The 16,144-nt window shown below is 38.3% G+C and overlaps 1 pseudogene; it reads left to right on the top strand.

The window, feature by feature from the left end:
• Positions 1-1,544: 1,544 nt before the first annotated feature.
• Positions 1,545-8,358, top strand: LOC131252850 (laccase-17-like; annotated as a pseudogene).
• The last annotated feature ends 7,786 nt before the right edge of the window (positions 8,359-16,144 follow it).

The raw sequence follows: 16,144 nt of genomic DNA on the forward strand, positions 1-16,144 counted from the left end.
GGGATAATAATGATGACATGGACCAATCACAGTGTAGGAAAATAAGAGTTGTCTAGTTGTAGCAAGTAAAAGATTGCTCAAACTAATGCACCGTCAAACATGGAAAGTTAATCTTTAAGCCCACACGTGTGTACAAATGAGCTCAATGCATGCACACTACCAAACATGCCAGCATGGCGGACTGGGGAAATATCCAGGGTGGGGCCCACCAATGAATAGTCCATGTCAAAAGTTAGCCTGCACATGATGCACAATGAATATAAGAGTACACCAAACGAACATGAATGAAACAAATATGGCTTTTTAACTTTTAGCTATTTACCAAATAAACTTATTTACTTAATAAGAAACTAAGATAAACTACTTATGGCATAATTAGTAAATTATATAAAGTAACTTACAATCCAAATGCTCCTTAAGTGGCCCATCTTTATCTTTGGGTACGTGGTAACCTCTACACGATGACATTCAGTTGATGGACGGCTTGGATATTTAGCCTATCTGCCATGATGGTCTAGCTGGTGACTTGTGCATTAGCAGACTTACACACGCATGTGGGCTTACCAGAAACCATCACCATCTCCAAAGTAAGAATTGGGACTGGCATTTCCAACATCTCACGATATTGTCGTGGAAATTTAGGTAAACGATATTATTGTGTTAATATCATGAGATTTTTCAAAATCGTAGACAGTTTAGTTCTTTTTATTATTATTATTATTACTTCTTTTTTTGTGATTTTTACTGAGATTTTAATGGAAATTTTTTACAAGCTAAAATAACTCAGTTTATACTTGTATATTCAATTGTTAAAAACTACTAAATAATATGGCGAGAAAAACGTCAAACCTGAAAATATCACGAAAAATTCCGGGCAGAGAAATTGCCGAGAACGAGATTTGTTAAGCATCATTTAACAATAAAAAATCTGGAAATAAAATGACTCCACTTCGTCAACACTCTACAGTTAAGGTCGACCAACACATGGACCCTCGTCAATGACTTGAGTATTTCATCTCTGAAGAAATGTATAATAAATGGCCCACATTTTGAACGGTACACACGAGCTTTTCATTTTGACAGGTGGGCCCCATTGTTCAATAATCTAGGTCGTTGGTCAGTTGTATCTTGCCGGAAATGAACTACTCCTCAAAGTTATTCTAGACAGGACAATATAAAATTTTCATCTGTGGTCTACAATAGACGGTCAAGATGGGAGAAATGCAACAATATATAACAACCGTCGAGTGAGAATGGTCAAAATATTGGTGGCTGATATCTTCCGATCTTGGTGATTTTTGGAGGATTACTCATCCATTGTGGGACTCAACAGACCAATGGATTAGATTACTAGCAATAGACCCCATTTGTCAGAATTGATAACCCATTAATATTATGTGGGCCATCTATCATATAATTCATGGCAATGAAAATGAAATCCATAATCTCATAACTTAATCAACCAAACACTCTCTATATAAACATTGAGACTCGACCAGTAGCGACACCAAACTCTTTAGAGAGAGAGAGAGAGAGTGAGAGAGATGGCTCCTCTTCTTCAAATATCAGTTCCCATGGCTGCATTGCTACTTGCATTGAGTACCATGTTCCTCTTCCCAGAGCTTGGACATGCCGAGCATGCAGGCATTACCAGGCACTACGAGTTCGACGTATATATGTCTTACCCCGTTTCCCGCCGAGCTAATTGCATTTACTATGTTCTTCTCCGATGTTTTTGAACTGTTTGTTGGCAGATTCAATTGCAGAATGTGACGTGGCTGTGCCACACGAAGAGCATCGTGACCGTCAATGGCCAGTTTCCAGGGCCCAAGATCGTAGCCAGAGAAGGTGACAGGGTCGTTGTTAAGGTGGTTAACCATGTTCAGAACAATATCACCCTGCATTGGTATGGAACCATCTTACAACTTTAATATATGTTTTCTTATGAGGAATGATATAATAAGATTTCCAACCAATGATGTGGGGCCCACATTTTGTTAGAAACTTTCTGTTGAGCCCACCTACATGAAAACCTCCCTCGAGAGTATCCCATGGATGCATGGACATTCTCTTAATTGATCATGAGAATATATGGAAGCCATAAATGAGGTGTAACAATGCAAGGGCAATGATACAATGGACTAGTCTGTAATCCAGATCATTTATCTAGTTGGTCACACCACGCATTAGAAATAGCCTGTAAAGCGACGTGGGCCCAACCATGTTATAACCAACATGATATACCACGAGTAGGAAAAACACATATCTCTATAACTATGAGGAGATTGTTGGGATTTGTACCACAGAATCACACAGATATGGATCTAGGATAGCAATGCAAGAGCACCAAGTAATCGCAAGAAAACACAAAGATTTAATATGGAAAATCCTTTCGGAAAAAAACCGCGGCACAAAGCGACAGAAATCTACTATGAAAATAGAAATTACAAAGAGAGAGGACTTATCCGATTCGAACAACCTCGAATCTCACCCTTGCTACGCTCTTTGATAACCCTAGAACCCCTTCTAGAAACCCTTAGAATACCTTTAGAAAGCATTAGTATTACTTAGAAAAACCCTAGGGTCCCTTATTTATGGTTTAGAAAACTCTACTTACGCACCGACTTTGGAAAAGTCTGAAAACCGCCTTAAATTTACGCAGTCCATGCGCAAACCGCGCACCGTCTGTGTAACCCTCGACTAGTCGAAGGACTCTTCAACTGGTCAAGCATGTCCCTCGACTAATCGAGCTTCCCGGAAATCCAAATACATTGTCATTGGACTTCGAGTCAAACGGCCTTCAACCAGTCATAGGGGCTTTCAACTAGTCGAGCCAGTCCCTCGACTGATTAAGTAACACGGACCAGACAGATTTAAGACATCTGTTTTTAACAACAATCTCCACCATATCTTCAATCTTCAACCATGTAGCTTTGTGACCTCTTTTCTTATCTTTGCATCACATCATAACTTCTCATGCACACTCCGTCCTTCTTTTACGCCATCACCAAGCCCAGAGAAGTTGCACAAAACTTGAACTTCTCTGTAAGAACGACCTTAGTAAGCATGTCTGCTCGATCTGAATCCACATGCCCAACTACCTTTACTCATGTTTTTTCAAAAGTAAAACGTAGTCTTTTGTACCTTTAATGTATCGAAGTAACCATCTCACCATCATTCAATGCTGTTTACCGAGGTATTTACTCACAACACAAATAGCCTATGAAATAACTGGTCTAATACAGACATGACATACACTACCAACCGCATTCGAATAAGGCTTATGAGACATATTCTGCTTTTTCTCATCTATTTTGGGATATGTCTTAAGAAAAAATTTGAGGAGAGACGCGTAGTGAACACTCTTCGGCTTTGCGTGGAGCATCACATACTTCATTAATACCTACCCAAGGTATTCCGCCTGAGATGACCAAAGCCTGCTATATGATTCTTCTCACAAGTAGCTGCTCCACTTACCTATCCACGCATCTCAGCCTTCATGCCCTGCCCGCTCATGTGGTCATGCTAAGCATGCCACACAGTGCAGAGGTGGAATCTGCTACAGACACTGCAACTCCACCTTTTGAAGTGCTCCCGATCAACCTGTAAATATTATCGAGTCATTGCGCTTTCATGACTACTCGTGCCCCGTTAGATACTTTAAGGGTACCATCAATATGAGTGAACTTGTAGCCCATTGTCTCAAGTATACCAAGAGAAATTAGATTCTTCTTCAAATTAAGAACGTGCCTCACATCAGTTAGGGTACGCTCTGTCTCATCAAACATCTTGAGGCGCACCATACCAACAGCCACAATATTACAGGTAGACTCATTGCCCATAAATACATGTTTACCATCGCGCTCTCTGTAGCTAGTGAACCAACTCCGATGAGGAGTCATATGAAAAGATGCCTCTGTGTTTAAAATTCACTCACCCTTACAATCATCATATGAGCGTCTGATTGTAGACACAAACAAGACATCACCATCACATCTACTCAATCCATCTGACGTGGCAGCATTGGCCTCCTTGTATGAAGCCTCAGATTTTTCTCTCTTAGATTTAAGATTTGTATAATCCTTCTTCATGCGTCCTTCCATCCTGCAGTTTCAGCATTTTATCTTACCTTTGCCCTTACCCTTGGATTTGGATCTAGAACTTGAAGATCAAGTACCTTGTTTAAAATTCCTGACCCTTGTAAATAGTGCATCAGAAGATGTCCCAATGTCACCGTTTAGCTTTATCATGGCCTTTCCTTAAAGGGCTGAAATAACGGTGTTGACACTCAAGGTTTTATTTACTATGTACATTGTGTCATTCAATGACTCATACGATGTCAAAAGAGAATTCAGTAACATACATACTTATTCCTCATCTTTCATCACTTCCTCTATATCTAGTAATTTGCAAACCAATTTATTAAAGTTGCTAATGTGAGCCTCCAGATATCCACCCTCTGTCATCTTGAAGTTATACCACTAACGCTTCAAGTGTAGGCAATTTTCAGATGATTTTTTCACATAGACATCATCTAACTTCGCCCATAACTTGGCCGCAGTTTTCTCCATCATGATATTTTAGAGAACCTCATCCATGAGACATAAACAGATAGAAGATAAGACATTCTTATCAAGAGTATTCCAATCATCATCAATCATAGTAGACTTTCGCTCCTCAAGAGCACCATCTTCACCTTGCTTGCTTGATTAAGGAACTAATCATCTTGATTTTCCATAACTCAAAGTTATTTTTCCCTTAGTACTTTTCAATATCATACCTAGTCCTTACCATTATTGCTTATCCCTCAGATTCAGATCTGTGCCCCCAACGATCTCTCTGATACCACTTATTGGGATTTATGCCACGGAATCACACAGATATGGATCTAGGATAGCAATCCAAGAGCATCAATCAATCACAAGAGAACACAAAGATTTAACGTGAAAAATCCTTTCGGAAAAAAACCACAGCACAAAGCGACAGAAATCTACTATGAAAATAGAAATTACAAAGAGAGAGGACTTACCCTATTCGAACAACCTCAAATCTCACCCTTGCTACACCCTTTAAAAACCCTAGAACCCATTCTAGAAACCCTTAGAATACCTTTAGAAAGCCTTAGCATTACTTAGAAAGACTTTAGGGATCCCTATTTATAGTTTAGAAAACTGTACTTACGCAACGACTTTGGAAAAGTCTGGAAACCACTTTAAATTTACGCAATTCATGCGCAAACCGTGCACCGTCTGCGTAACCCTCGACTAGTGGAATGAGGGCTTCGACTGGTCGAAGGACCCTTTGACTGGTCGAGCTTGTCCATCGACTGGTCAAGCATCCCAAAAATCCAAATACATTGTTGCTGGACTTCGAGTTGAACGGGCTTCAACTAGTCGAAGGGACCTTTGACTAGTTGAGCCGGTCCCTCGACTAGTTAAGCAACACGGACCAGCCAGATTTAAGACATCTATTTTTAACAACAGAGAATACAATTAGAATATGCTTATGTATTAACCCAAAATGCATTTGATTTGAATTGTTTGATGGATGGTGGATTTGAGAACAGGCATGGAGTTTGACAACTCGGGAGTGGATGGGCAAATGGCCCTGCGTATATGACCCAGTGCCCCATCCAAACTGGCCAAACCTATGTCTGCAACTTCACGATTATCGACCAAAGAGGTACCCTCTTTTGGCATGCACACATCTCATGGATGAGATCGACCCTCTACGGTCCCATTGTGAACCTCCCTAAGCGCGGCGTCCCTTACCCATTCATCAAACCATACAAGGAAGTCTCGATCATCTTTGGTAATCACAACCACAAAATCTTAAGATTATACAGCCTAAATACAATAAATAAAGATAATTAAAACGAACATAAATCCGAATTGCAGGTGAATGGTTTAATGCAGACACTGAGGCCATCATCACGTAAGCTTTACAGACAGGAGGCGGCCCGAACGTATCCGATGCATACACTATCAACGGCCTCCCTGGTCCCTTGTACAACTACTCAGCAAAAGGTAGTTCTACTTCCCATGTGGTAATTTTGGAATATGGATTGTGAGAAAGAGGCTAGGCCCAGGAATTGGAAGCGCGCGTCGCCCATTTACAATTCCAGCTCAACCCAATCTCATGCTACCCCATTTCTCTCACTTTTCTTTTGGTTGCATGGTGTGGTGCAGATACATTTAGGCTAAGTGTGAATCCTGGGAAGACGTATCTCCTCCGTCTAATCAACGCTGTACTCAATGATGAGCTCTTCTTCAGCATAGCCAACCAGACCCTCACCATCGTCGACGTCGACGCTGTCTATGTTAAGTCGTTTGACACTGACATCCTCCTCATCACACCAGGCCAAACCACAAACGCCCTCCTCAAAACCAAACCTCATTACCCAAATGCTACTTTCTTAATGGCGGCCTGGCCATACGCGACGGGCTCCAATACATTTGACAACACCACCACCGTCGGAATACTCAAATACCAAAAATCCAATTCATCTCATCCATCCAATGTTACCGGCATTAAAAACATCACACTCTTCAAGCCATCCCTTCCACCTCTGAATGACACTTCCTTCGCCACTAACTACACCAATAGACTGCGTAGCCTGGCCAATGCACAATTCCCGCCAACGTCCCTCAAACCATTGATAGGCGGTTCTTCTTCACGGTCAGCCTCGGAACTGAGCCATGCCCCAAGAACTAAACCTGCCAACATGACGCAGAGATATGAACTTGATGAGGTCGATCACCGTCTTCCTCAAGAGGATAACTGACTCCTCACAGAGGCTTCACGAATCCACGAGGAAAGAAGACAAAAAATAGGAATAAATTCTAATAAATTCGAAATTGACTAATTAATTCCAATAAACAAGTTCACAACCCTTTAAATAGGGATACCAAGCAATGAGAGAGAAATCAGAAGCAAACTATAACTAAAACTCCTAGAATTCACGACTTACTATAAATAGTAAACTTATTATTTATAGACGGTCGTGATGTCTACTAGTGCGCAAGGTTTTCAGCCAAAAATAGTAAGTGTCCTATTTGGCTTCATGAAACCGTTCTTTTCATAATTATTCTAAGCTCTTTTCACGTTGGACGCAACTCCTAAAGCCCAACAGATGAAGAGTTATAATCAAACTAAAACTTACTATTTATAGTAAAAACGAAATTAAAACGGGAAACGACCGTCGATCCAGGGGTATTTCGCAAATCTGGCTTGTGGAACCCAGTGTAGTGGGGTTGGTTGCCTAAAGTAGCTCGTTCTACCCCAAAATCATTATTTTACGCCCGATAACTCATTCCGGATTGTGAGATACGCCCGATCTAAGGTCCGACGGTCCAGATCACTTCTGTCGTTGACCGGCCCTTTTCTTATCCATCTTGGCCATGAAACTGTCCACGACCCGCTCTACATCACAAGGGCCCAACGGTTTTGTCCAGCCGACCACAGCCCTCCTCCAGGCCCACTTCTTCGGGCAATCCAACGGCGTGTACAACACCAACTTTCCAAATAACCCTCTATTCCCATTTAATTAAACGGGTACCCCTCCTAACAACACAATGGTGAGCAATGGAACTAAGGTGGTGGTGCTTCCATTCAATGCGAGCATTGAGCTGGTGATGCAGGACACTAGCATTCTCGGAGCGGAGAGTCATCCTCTCCATCTCCATGGTTTCAATTTCTTTGTTGTCGGTCAAGGCTTCGGAAACTACAACCCCAACAAGGATCCATCTAACTTCAATCTCATCGACCATGTTGAGAGAAACACCGTCGGAGTTCCGTCGGGCGGTTGGGTCGCCATCCGCTTCCAGGCAGACAATCCAGGTCAGTAATGTATCTAAAGCGCACCTGGCCAGTAATTTTGAAATGGGCTTTTGGAATTTCTCATTTTCAGACGATTGCTTGATTCCCGCCAAATGTGCGCACCAACTCTCGGTACTCACTCTGTGCATTGAGTTTGTATTCTCGCGAATCATGGCTTATTGTATCTCATCAATAACGGTATCCTGATGTAGCGAGTCATGCAAGTGGAGCTCAGGTTTACTTGATCCAAATGGACGCATCATGGCACTCTTCACGTTCAGATACATTCTTTCATATTAGGATAATCTAATATGTAATTTTATGCTGACATGGCATGATTGATGACGTGGTAACAGGTGTATGGTTCATGCACTGCCACCTGGAAGTCCATACCAGCTGGGGCCTGAAGATGGCGTGGGTAGTCTTGGACGGGAAGCTGCCGAATCAGAAGCTGCCGCCTCCACCTTCCGATCTTCCCAAGTGTTGACCTTGGACGTCTATGAAAGTCTCATTTCGTTTTGGAGTGTGGCCCACTCTCTTTGATTTTCATATTTATTTTCATTCTGCATTTTTATTTTATTTTTTTGGCCTCCATGAAAAGATGGAGTAGTTTTGTATTAGTAGAATTGAGTTTCTACAGGTGGCATCAATAAGATCAGCGGTTTCGATTTCATCATCAGGTTATCATCATGCTACATTTTGCATTTTATAGCCGTTTAAAAATGGGTTGGTAATCCATTGTCTCCGGATGCATGGAATTCTAGTTAGCTGTACTGTACGTGTGGACGTGTGCATGATAATACGAACCGTTTATCCTGTGGGATCCACTATTGATAGTCCACTAACAAAAAATAGCCTCGATCAGACCGTCCAAACATCTAATAAATGCCCTGTTTCTACTTGTGGACATACAGAATGAACGGTTCGAATCGTCGGGCTTGCAAAACCGTGGAGTATGGTGATAGTTTAACACCATTTTGAAATTGCAGGTGAACCATGGAATATGCGCCTAGTGGCACACTAATCTAGTTTTCCAAATCTGTCCTAGTGAGGATGGAACTTTGCCACATCCATCAAAAATGGTGGGCCATCAAATGAATTGCTAGAATTCATATGGTGAACAGTAGCGGACATCCAACGGGTGAGATCAATCCAGTAAGACTGTCTGGACGGCATGAATTTCGGGGTATAATCCATCAATAATAGGACCCCTGGTTTGGATGGTCCGAATTGCAGCACATGTTCCATCATCCCCAGGGGTTTTCCTGTTTTTCTGTTGCGTGGGATATGAGGTGATGGTAGTTAGCATTGGCCATCTGGGAATGCTTGGCTCTCAATCGAACGGGCTTTTGCTTCTCTGTGACTTACGATCTCAGCGTAAGCAGATCATACAGGCAGAGCTTTCCCAAGAGCAATCAGCCTCTCCCTTCCAGGCTGCTGATTGAGGTCAACTGGTTTGAGGCAGATAATTGATGACTGATGAAGCCTTCGGTAGCTTCTAACGCGATAGTTTAGGGCTCTCCTCCTCGAAGCATTATCGATCAGCTACCTGAATTGCTTGATCTCCACCATATTTAGAAGTTCTGCCATCTTGTCGCGACGAACAGCTTACTCGGCCTTTTTCCCATCTCCACGCCTTGTTGCATGTTCAAGGAAGGATGTCACCTTGAAGCAGTTCTATTTGCTGATGAGGCGATATGTTTGCTGATGAGGCGATATGTTCACTTGTTGGTGTTAGGGCAGGCTGAGAGTTGGCTTACCTTTTTGGATGGGGAGCTGGGATGTAGAGATCAGGCTGTTGCTAGACCCCTGCTCTGGTCTTCTGTTTTTGTTTATTTATTTTATTTTTTTTGTTAAATGATAGGTGAGGCCTGTCTCGTGGAGCCCGCTTGTCTCATACAACCCAAGTTCATATATACAGAATCCTTTTTTAAAAAATGTTCCATCGGTACAGTGATACGATCGAGTACTCCCGCCCGCATTTAAATGGCGATCGAGTACCAAGTACAGCATGTTTAAAGGCTACCAAGTTTGCGTAAATGGAGTTCCCATTTTATGTATCCACCTCATTCGTTGCATGTGGCATCAGAGTCACTGGTAAAATAGACAAGATTAGTACACATTTCAAAAAATGATATTTATAGTGTGAGAACGTGAATAAATAACCCTTTATTCATTATACTAATCTTAATGGAGATTGTTTCCAATTAATGGGACACACCAAAAGGTGTATGAATCAATCTAAGTCATTGGATAAGTGTCTTGATAGAATATTTATATTTGGACACAACTATCTGTCTTAGTAAGGCCCTAACTAATATCGATGGTGTCACGCCCCGAAATTCGAGTACAGAGTGTGCACCCTTAAACTCGAGTTTCAGTTCGTAACTCGTACACAAGGTGTACTAACTTAATTCCATAATCAGTTTAATCAGAAGTGGTAATTACATTCAATCTAAGTTTCACTACAAGTACAATCACGCATACATAATACTTAGCATCAATCAACCAAATATATATAAATCTTGACGACCCTAAAAATAATATAAATATTAAAAATCATTCATTTATTATATTATCATAATACAAATATATTTATTTCAGACTAGCATTATTTTAATTAGATAAATCTAAACAATTTTTTAAAATCTTAAAATCAATACCAATATGCATTATACGCTAATCAAGCTATTCTAACAAATAAATCACATAATCAGAAATAGTCTAATGTTACTACTTCATCTTCAGACAAGTATGACCACGTTTCACATGGGTCGTGTTCAAGTGCGGTAAATCCTTTCGGTTATTGCACCACGTCATCTGCTGATGGTTCCTCTGTATGATTTTTTCATCAATAAAAATGTACGTTGGCTAGGCTTAGTGAAATAACCCAGCATTGTTTATAATCATAGCAATTAAAATAACATAAAAATGTATGTACAATGATATAAATGTAATTGGTATATGAATACATCAGATGTGATGATCATCCATTTGTTTGGGTTGGAGGTCGTCAAGCCACATCCACCCGTTGAGTAGGCTTCCACCTTTTGGTAGGCTAGCTTGGGCATAGCCTGCATTTGGTAACGCTCTACCAGGATTGACATTTCTTCCAGGGAGGGCCCCTAGGATCGACCATACATTATACAAATGTAATGAATGATGGGTGATATGTAAATGCATATTTTTCATATTTGGTATAACTGTCTTGATCAGAATATTCACATATGAATTTAGCATACAATTATTATAATAAAATACTCAAATCAGTATATCAATCAATCAATCAATCACAGATGATTTATCTTAATTTTAATAAATCATTAAACAAGTTGGGTTACTCATCTGAGTCTGGTAGTGTAGAATCTACAAGGTAATTAGGTTGGTTTGAATTAAGAGATCCTATCAATTATATCAATAACATTATTATTCATCTAGTTATATTATACGGTAGGGCTCACCTTTGATATATATCCTAGGTAGTCAAATCCTAAATGATCAAATAATTAAAATTATATTTTTATTAAATTTAATTATCAAAATTTAGATTTTCTTTTTTTTTAAGATTCTGAAATTAAATATCAAATAATTAATCGGGGTGGCCCACCGGATGATTGGATCATCTAGATTCTTGAGGTCTTGGTATATTTTGCCTCTACACATTAGATGATGGTGTGGATCTAACTACACATACACCAATGACCCATCTCGACCTTCTCTACGCTAAGTGATATCAAGCAGTTGCACAGAAATCTAAGCTTTCCTTATTAAACATTTATAGATTTGACTAGTGTGGCCCATCTGATGGTCAGATCGATCTAAAATTCAAGTCACTATTATCTTTTGGTGCTTAGGATCAAATGACCCGTTCAAATCTATCTTAATGCAATAAGATTCCATCCATTCAATTTATTCTTAAAATATTACTAACCAGATCTGAAATCATAAAAGTATCACTTTATTAAAACTGTTTTTATACACCTATACAATGATCATGTGGATGATCCACACCATCTATTGTATAGATCAAGAAGAAATTAACAACATAATAAAAAATTAAAAAGATCTAAAGATTAGAACTTACCTAATCAAGCCTTCTTAGAATCTCCTCCCTTTTTCTGGCTTCCTATTTTTTTTCTATTAAGCCTCTGTATCCCTTTAAAGAAACTTCTCATGAGCACATCCTCCCTTATCTTGAATTTGAATTTTTTTATGATATTTGATAAAAAAATATATATATTATTATTACTACTTCAAGAATCGATCCCTAAACCTCTCTCTCAACTAAAAATATCTCTACTAACTCAACTATCGATTTATTTTTATTTTTTATTTAAAAATAAAATCTTTAAATACTTATTTTAGTTTTTTTTTAATGCACTAAAATCTAGGGTTGTTGCAGATGGTCACCGAGCGTCGATCGAGTCTGCAACTATACGGATGTGAATAGGGAAATCATCTCGATCAGTGTCCTAAATTTAGTTATCATCCACGGTTTGAAAGCTATAACTTTGACGAAGAGTGAATGGTGCAAATTTCACTTAAATTCATGTTATCATTTAAGTCACTCGTGCATTTCACTCGGCTTGCAGGTCAAAGTTGAGTTATCCTACACACTATCTTTGCTCAATATCTCCGATGAACCTCAAGCTATGCAAGACAGATGTTATTCTATAGCTTCAAGTCTAGGAAACCACTAACGTGCAATTTAGACATAATTTGGTTAATATGAGCATTTTCAGGATATGTTAACCCTCAGAACTCCTTGTGGGCACCAGTTAGTGTCAGGATTAGCTAAGTTCACAATGATACCTATTCATGATTAGTGAAAATGGGTGTCTGACTCGAATAATCCAAAATTTATCGATTCTGACCTAATTAGGGCATTTAGTTGGACTAGTATGGCTCTCTAACTATCCTGCTCATGGGCATAATCTTGTTTTGGTACGAAATTTAATAGGACGCTACAGTATGTATCTTGAGTGTAGCATAGTACTCTTATTATTCATTCCATTGTCAAATCTCATACCAAAATTCTTATTGGAATGAGGAATTGCACATCTTTCTGGTATGACCCTTGTCCTGGAGAGAGTTGTCCCATGGAGAGGTATGGAGAGCATTGTATATAGGATTTAGGAATGGAGGAAATAAAAGCAAGCACGTTTATTCAAAATAAAGAGCGGCAAGTCTCTTATCAACTAATTTTTAAGCTTAGTGAACTTTTTTCCAATAATGGACGGATTGCACTTGTGCCTATTAAATGGCTTTATTTACTTTATTGGGGGAGAAGCTTTCTCCTTGACTTAGTCTCGTTTAAAGGAAATATCCCCAAATTGCTTTATAATGGCTTGGATGGTTTTTCTCAAATGGCTTAAATCCAAGGATATGCTAATGAGATTGAATAACATCTCTAATAGCTAATATCATTTTTGCACATGCTCCTTGAAAATCATCAACCATATTTTCTTTTAATGCCCTTATATGTCATGCGTTTGGCCATTCACCATTAAAAAGTAATAATAATAATAATTAATAAATAAATATAAAAAAATAAAAAATATACCATCTCTTCTCCCACTATTATCCAAGCCGTTGCTAATCTTATTCAAAATACTATAAAATTCGTTACCAATTTTATGAGTAGGTTTTGCTACTCTACCCTTGCTTAGCATTTTTAGAAGGAAAGAAATAACCAGCTCTTCAAAAAAAATATCTCTCCCAAAAGAGATCACTATGAGATATATTCTAGAGGAGGTGAGATATCAAGCTCAATTCATTTTTTGCCCTTTTATTGCTACAGTCGTTACTCCCTTTATTTCTACCACCTAAAATTTCCCAACGTCTCTTCTTCTTATTCCCAAGCATTACCCAACCCCCTAGTTGAAGGCCTTGCCAAATCACCATGGGCCTAGTTGGTCAATATCTTATGTTGAAGTTAGGCAATCTAAGATTAGTCTCATGTGTTTTTCTCCTTCCTCCAAGGTTGTCTAGGGTGCTATTTTGAATGTGGACAGTCAAGGATTTGGTGATAAGAGCTTGCCTATCATTCTTTTCTTCTTCTTTTTTCCACCTAAGGAGAATTATTTCTTTTATTTTAAGATTTCTCATTAAAGTGCATAATAATGACTGCCCCCATGCGATTTTAAAGCCTAAGTCTTCCTTTTGGAGCATGAGACTCTTCTCTCAACACCTGAAATCCCTAATTAATGAGTGTTAAGGTGAGGTGACGATAATTAATAAGCGGAGGAAAGCGCTTATTGTTCAGCATGCATGCTAATGACCAAGTTTTACCTTAATTCTTTAAGCTTGGCTGCTCCTCTCATGCTCTTACTTTTTTCCATTGCCTCTGGTGTTGGGCTCTTTCCCTCACTTGAGGTATGGGTTTCCCTCTCGGTGTGGGCTTCTTCCTAACCCATTGTGTGGGTATTCTTTTTCTTTTCTTTTTTAATCCCTAACCTGAAGTGTGGGCCACCTCTGTATTTTTGGATTGCATGTCCTTTTTAGAGGAAATAAAGAGCTCTTATATATATATATATATATATATATATATATATATATATATATATATAGAGAGAGAGAGAGAGAGAGGGATGGGATTACTCACATATCTTGAAACATATGCAGATCTAATAATGCATGACGCTCATCTAAGCGATAGGATCATACTAGATGATAAAATGCTCTAATCACCTTTACACGCTTCCCTACATAGTAGATGCCCTTGGCTTACTTTCTCCTCAATTCTCTCTCAAGCATGTGCTTAAAGATGAGTAGCTCTATATGTTTTTTAACTTTGATGGAGAGAGTCAAAAGTTTTTCTTATTTGTAACCCTGTACCATTGTAAAAATCAAATCCTACATGAATTTTCTTCCTACACATGTTAGTTATTCCTAACGGGAATTTTCCTTTTTATGATTTAGCTTGAAAATTTAGTCTGGGATTATTTATTTATTTATTTATTTTTAAAGAAGCTAAAGTAACCGTATGTGCATGCAATGAAAGTATATTTTAAAAATATTTAAAGACATGGGTATGCTTGGCTCGAAATTTTTTACTTCTCACATATATAAGCAAAACTTAAAGTTGGCATCAACTGACGAAGACTTGTTAGCTGATCCTACTTCATACTATTGCCTCATCAGACGTCTTATTTACTTAATAATCACCCGGCCAGATATTGTTTATTCTGTTCACATTTTGAACCAATTTATATATCAACCAAGAAAACTAAATTTTGATACTATTTTGCGGGTGTTACGCTACCTTAAGGGAACACCTAGCCAAGATATTTTGAAGTTATCCATGAGCCGGCTCTAATTATTTACCTATTGTAATTCTGACCGGGTAAGTTGATTATTGCACATTCGATAGTCATTTTTTTTAGATAACAAATTACAAAATACTATTTCACAATCATCTGTCAAAGCATATATAATATCGTTTAATGGTTGTTGCATCTTATAAACTTAATTGGCTCAAGTACCCACTAGCAAATTTATACATCCCTCACAAGGACCCTAAATTTTACATTACGGCAATCAAATTGTTGTTTATATTGTTAAATTTAGTTTTTCATGAACGAGCAAAATATATTAAACTTGATTCAAAATGAATTAATCAAAATTTGCTATGTTCATACATCAAATCAACACACTGAAGTTTTTATAAAGACTTTAGGAACTGAACAATTATATTTCATATGTCACAAGTGGGGCATTCATAACATTTGTGCTCTAACTTGAAGGGGGTATTAAAAATAGGCATTGACTACATCTACCCCACTTTTATCCCATCTCATCTCTAACTATATTTCTAGAGTTGTATTATTTCTTTCTTTTTTTTCTTTTACTCTTATCAATCCCATAAATCAGTAATCGAATTTTACTATTGTATTCTATAAATACTATTATACAAGGTAAATGAAAGCAATTAAAAATACCAAATTCAATCTTTACAAATACCATACAAATAGTACAAAATATACACATGATTAATCACTAATTGCACTCTCACAGGACAATATAGATATAAAAAGCATCTACATATTCATTTATATTTACAAATTTGTTATTTTCTATAACAAGGTTTTCAAAAATTGTGTTATATATAAATAAGCTTGTTGAAATAGCAGCCATTATGTGATGATATAATAGTTTCCATATATAAAATCCTTTTTTCTAAATGATCCTGCTAGCCTTATTTTACGGATTATTGCAGTATTTTGTATTAAAATACATTTAGAAATGGCCGATACCATAATGTATTCATGGAGTGCGGATCCTCTGTTTCCTGGAGGCAGGAACTCCCTAACTCCAGCGTTTTCAT

The sequence above is a fragment of the Magnolia sinica genome, chromosome 8 (assembly GCF_029962835.1).
Source record: "Magnolia sinica isolate HGM2019 chromosome 8, MsV1, whole genome shotgun sequence".
Lineage (NCBI taxonomy): Eukaryota > Viridiplantae > Streptophyta > Magnoliopsida > Magnoliales > Magnoliaceae > Magnolia > Magnolia sinica.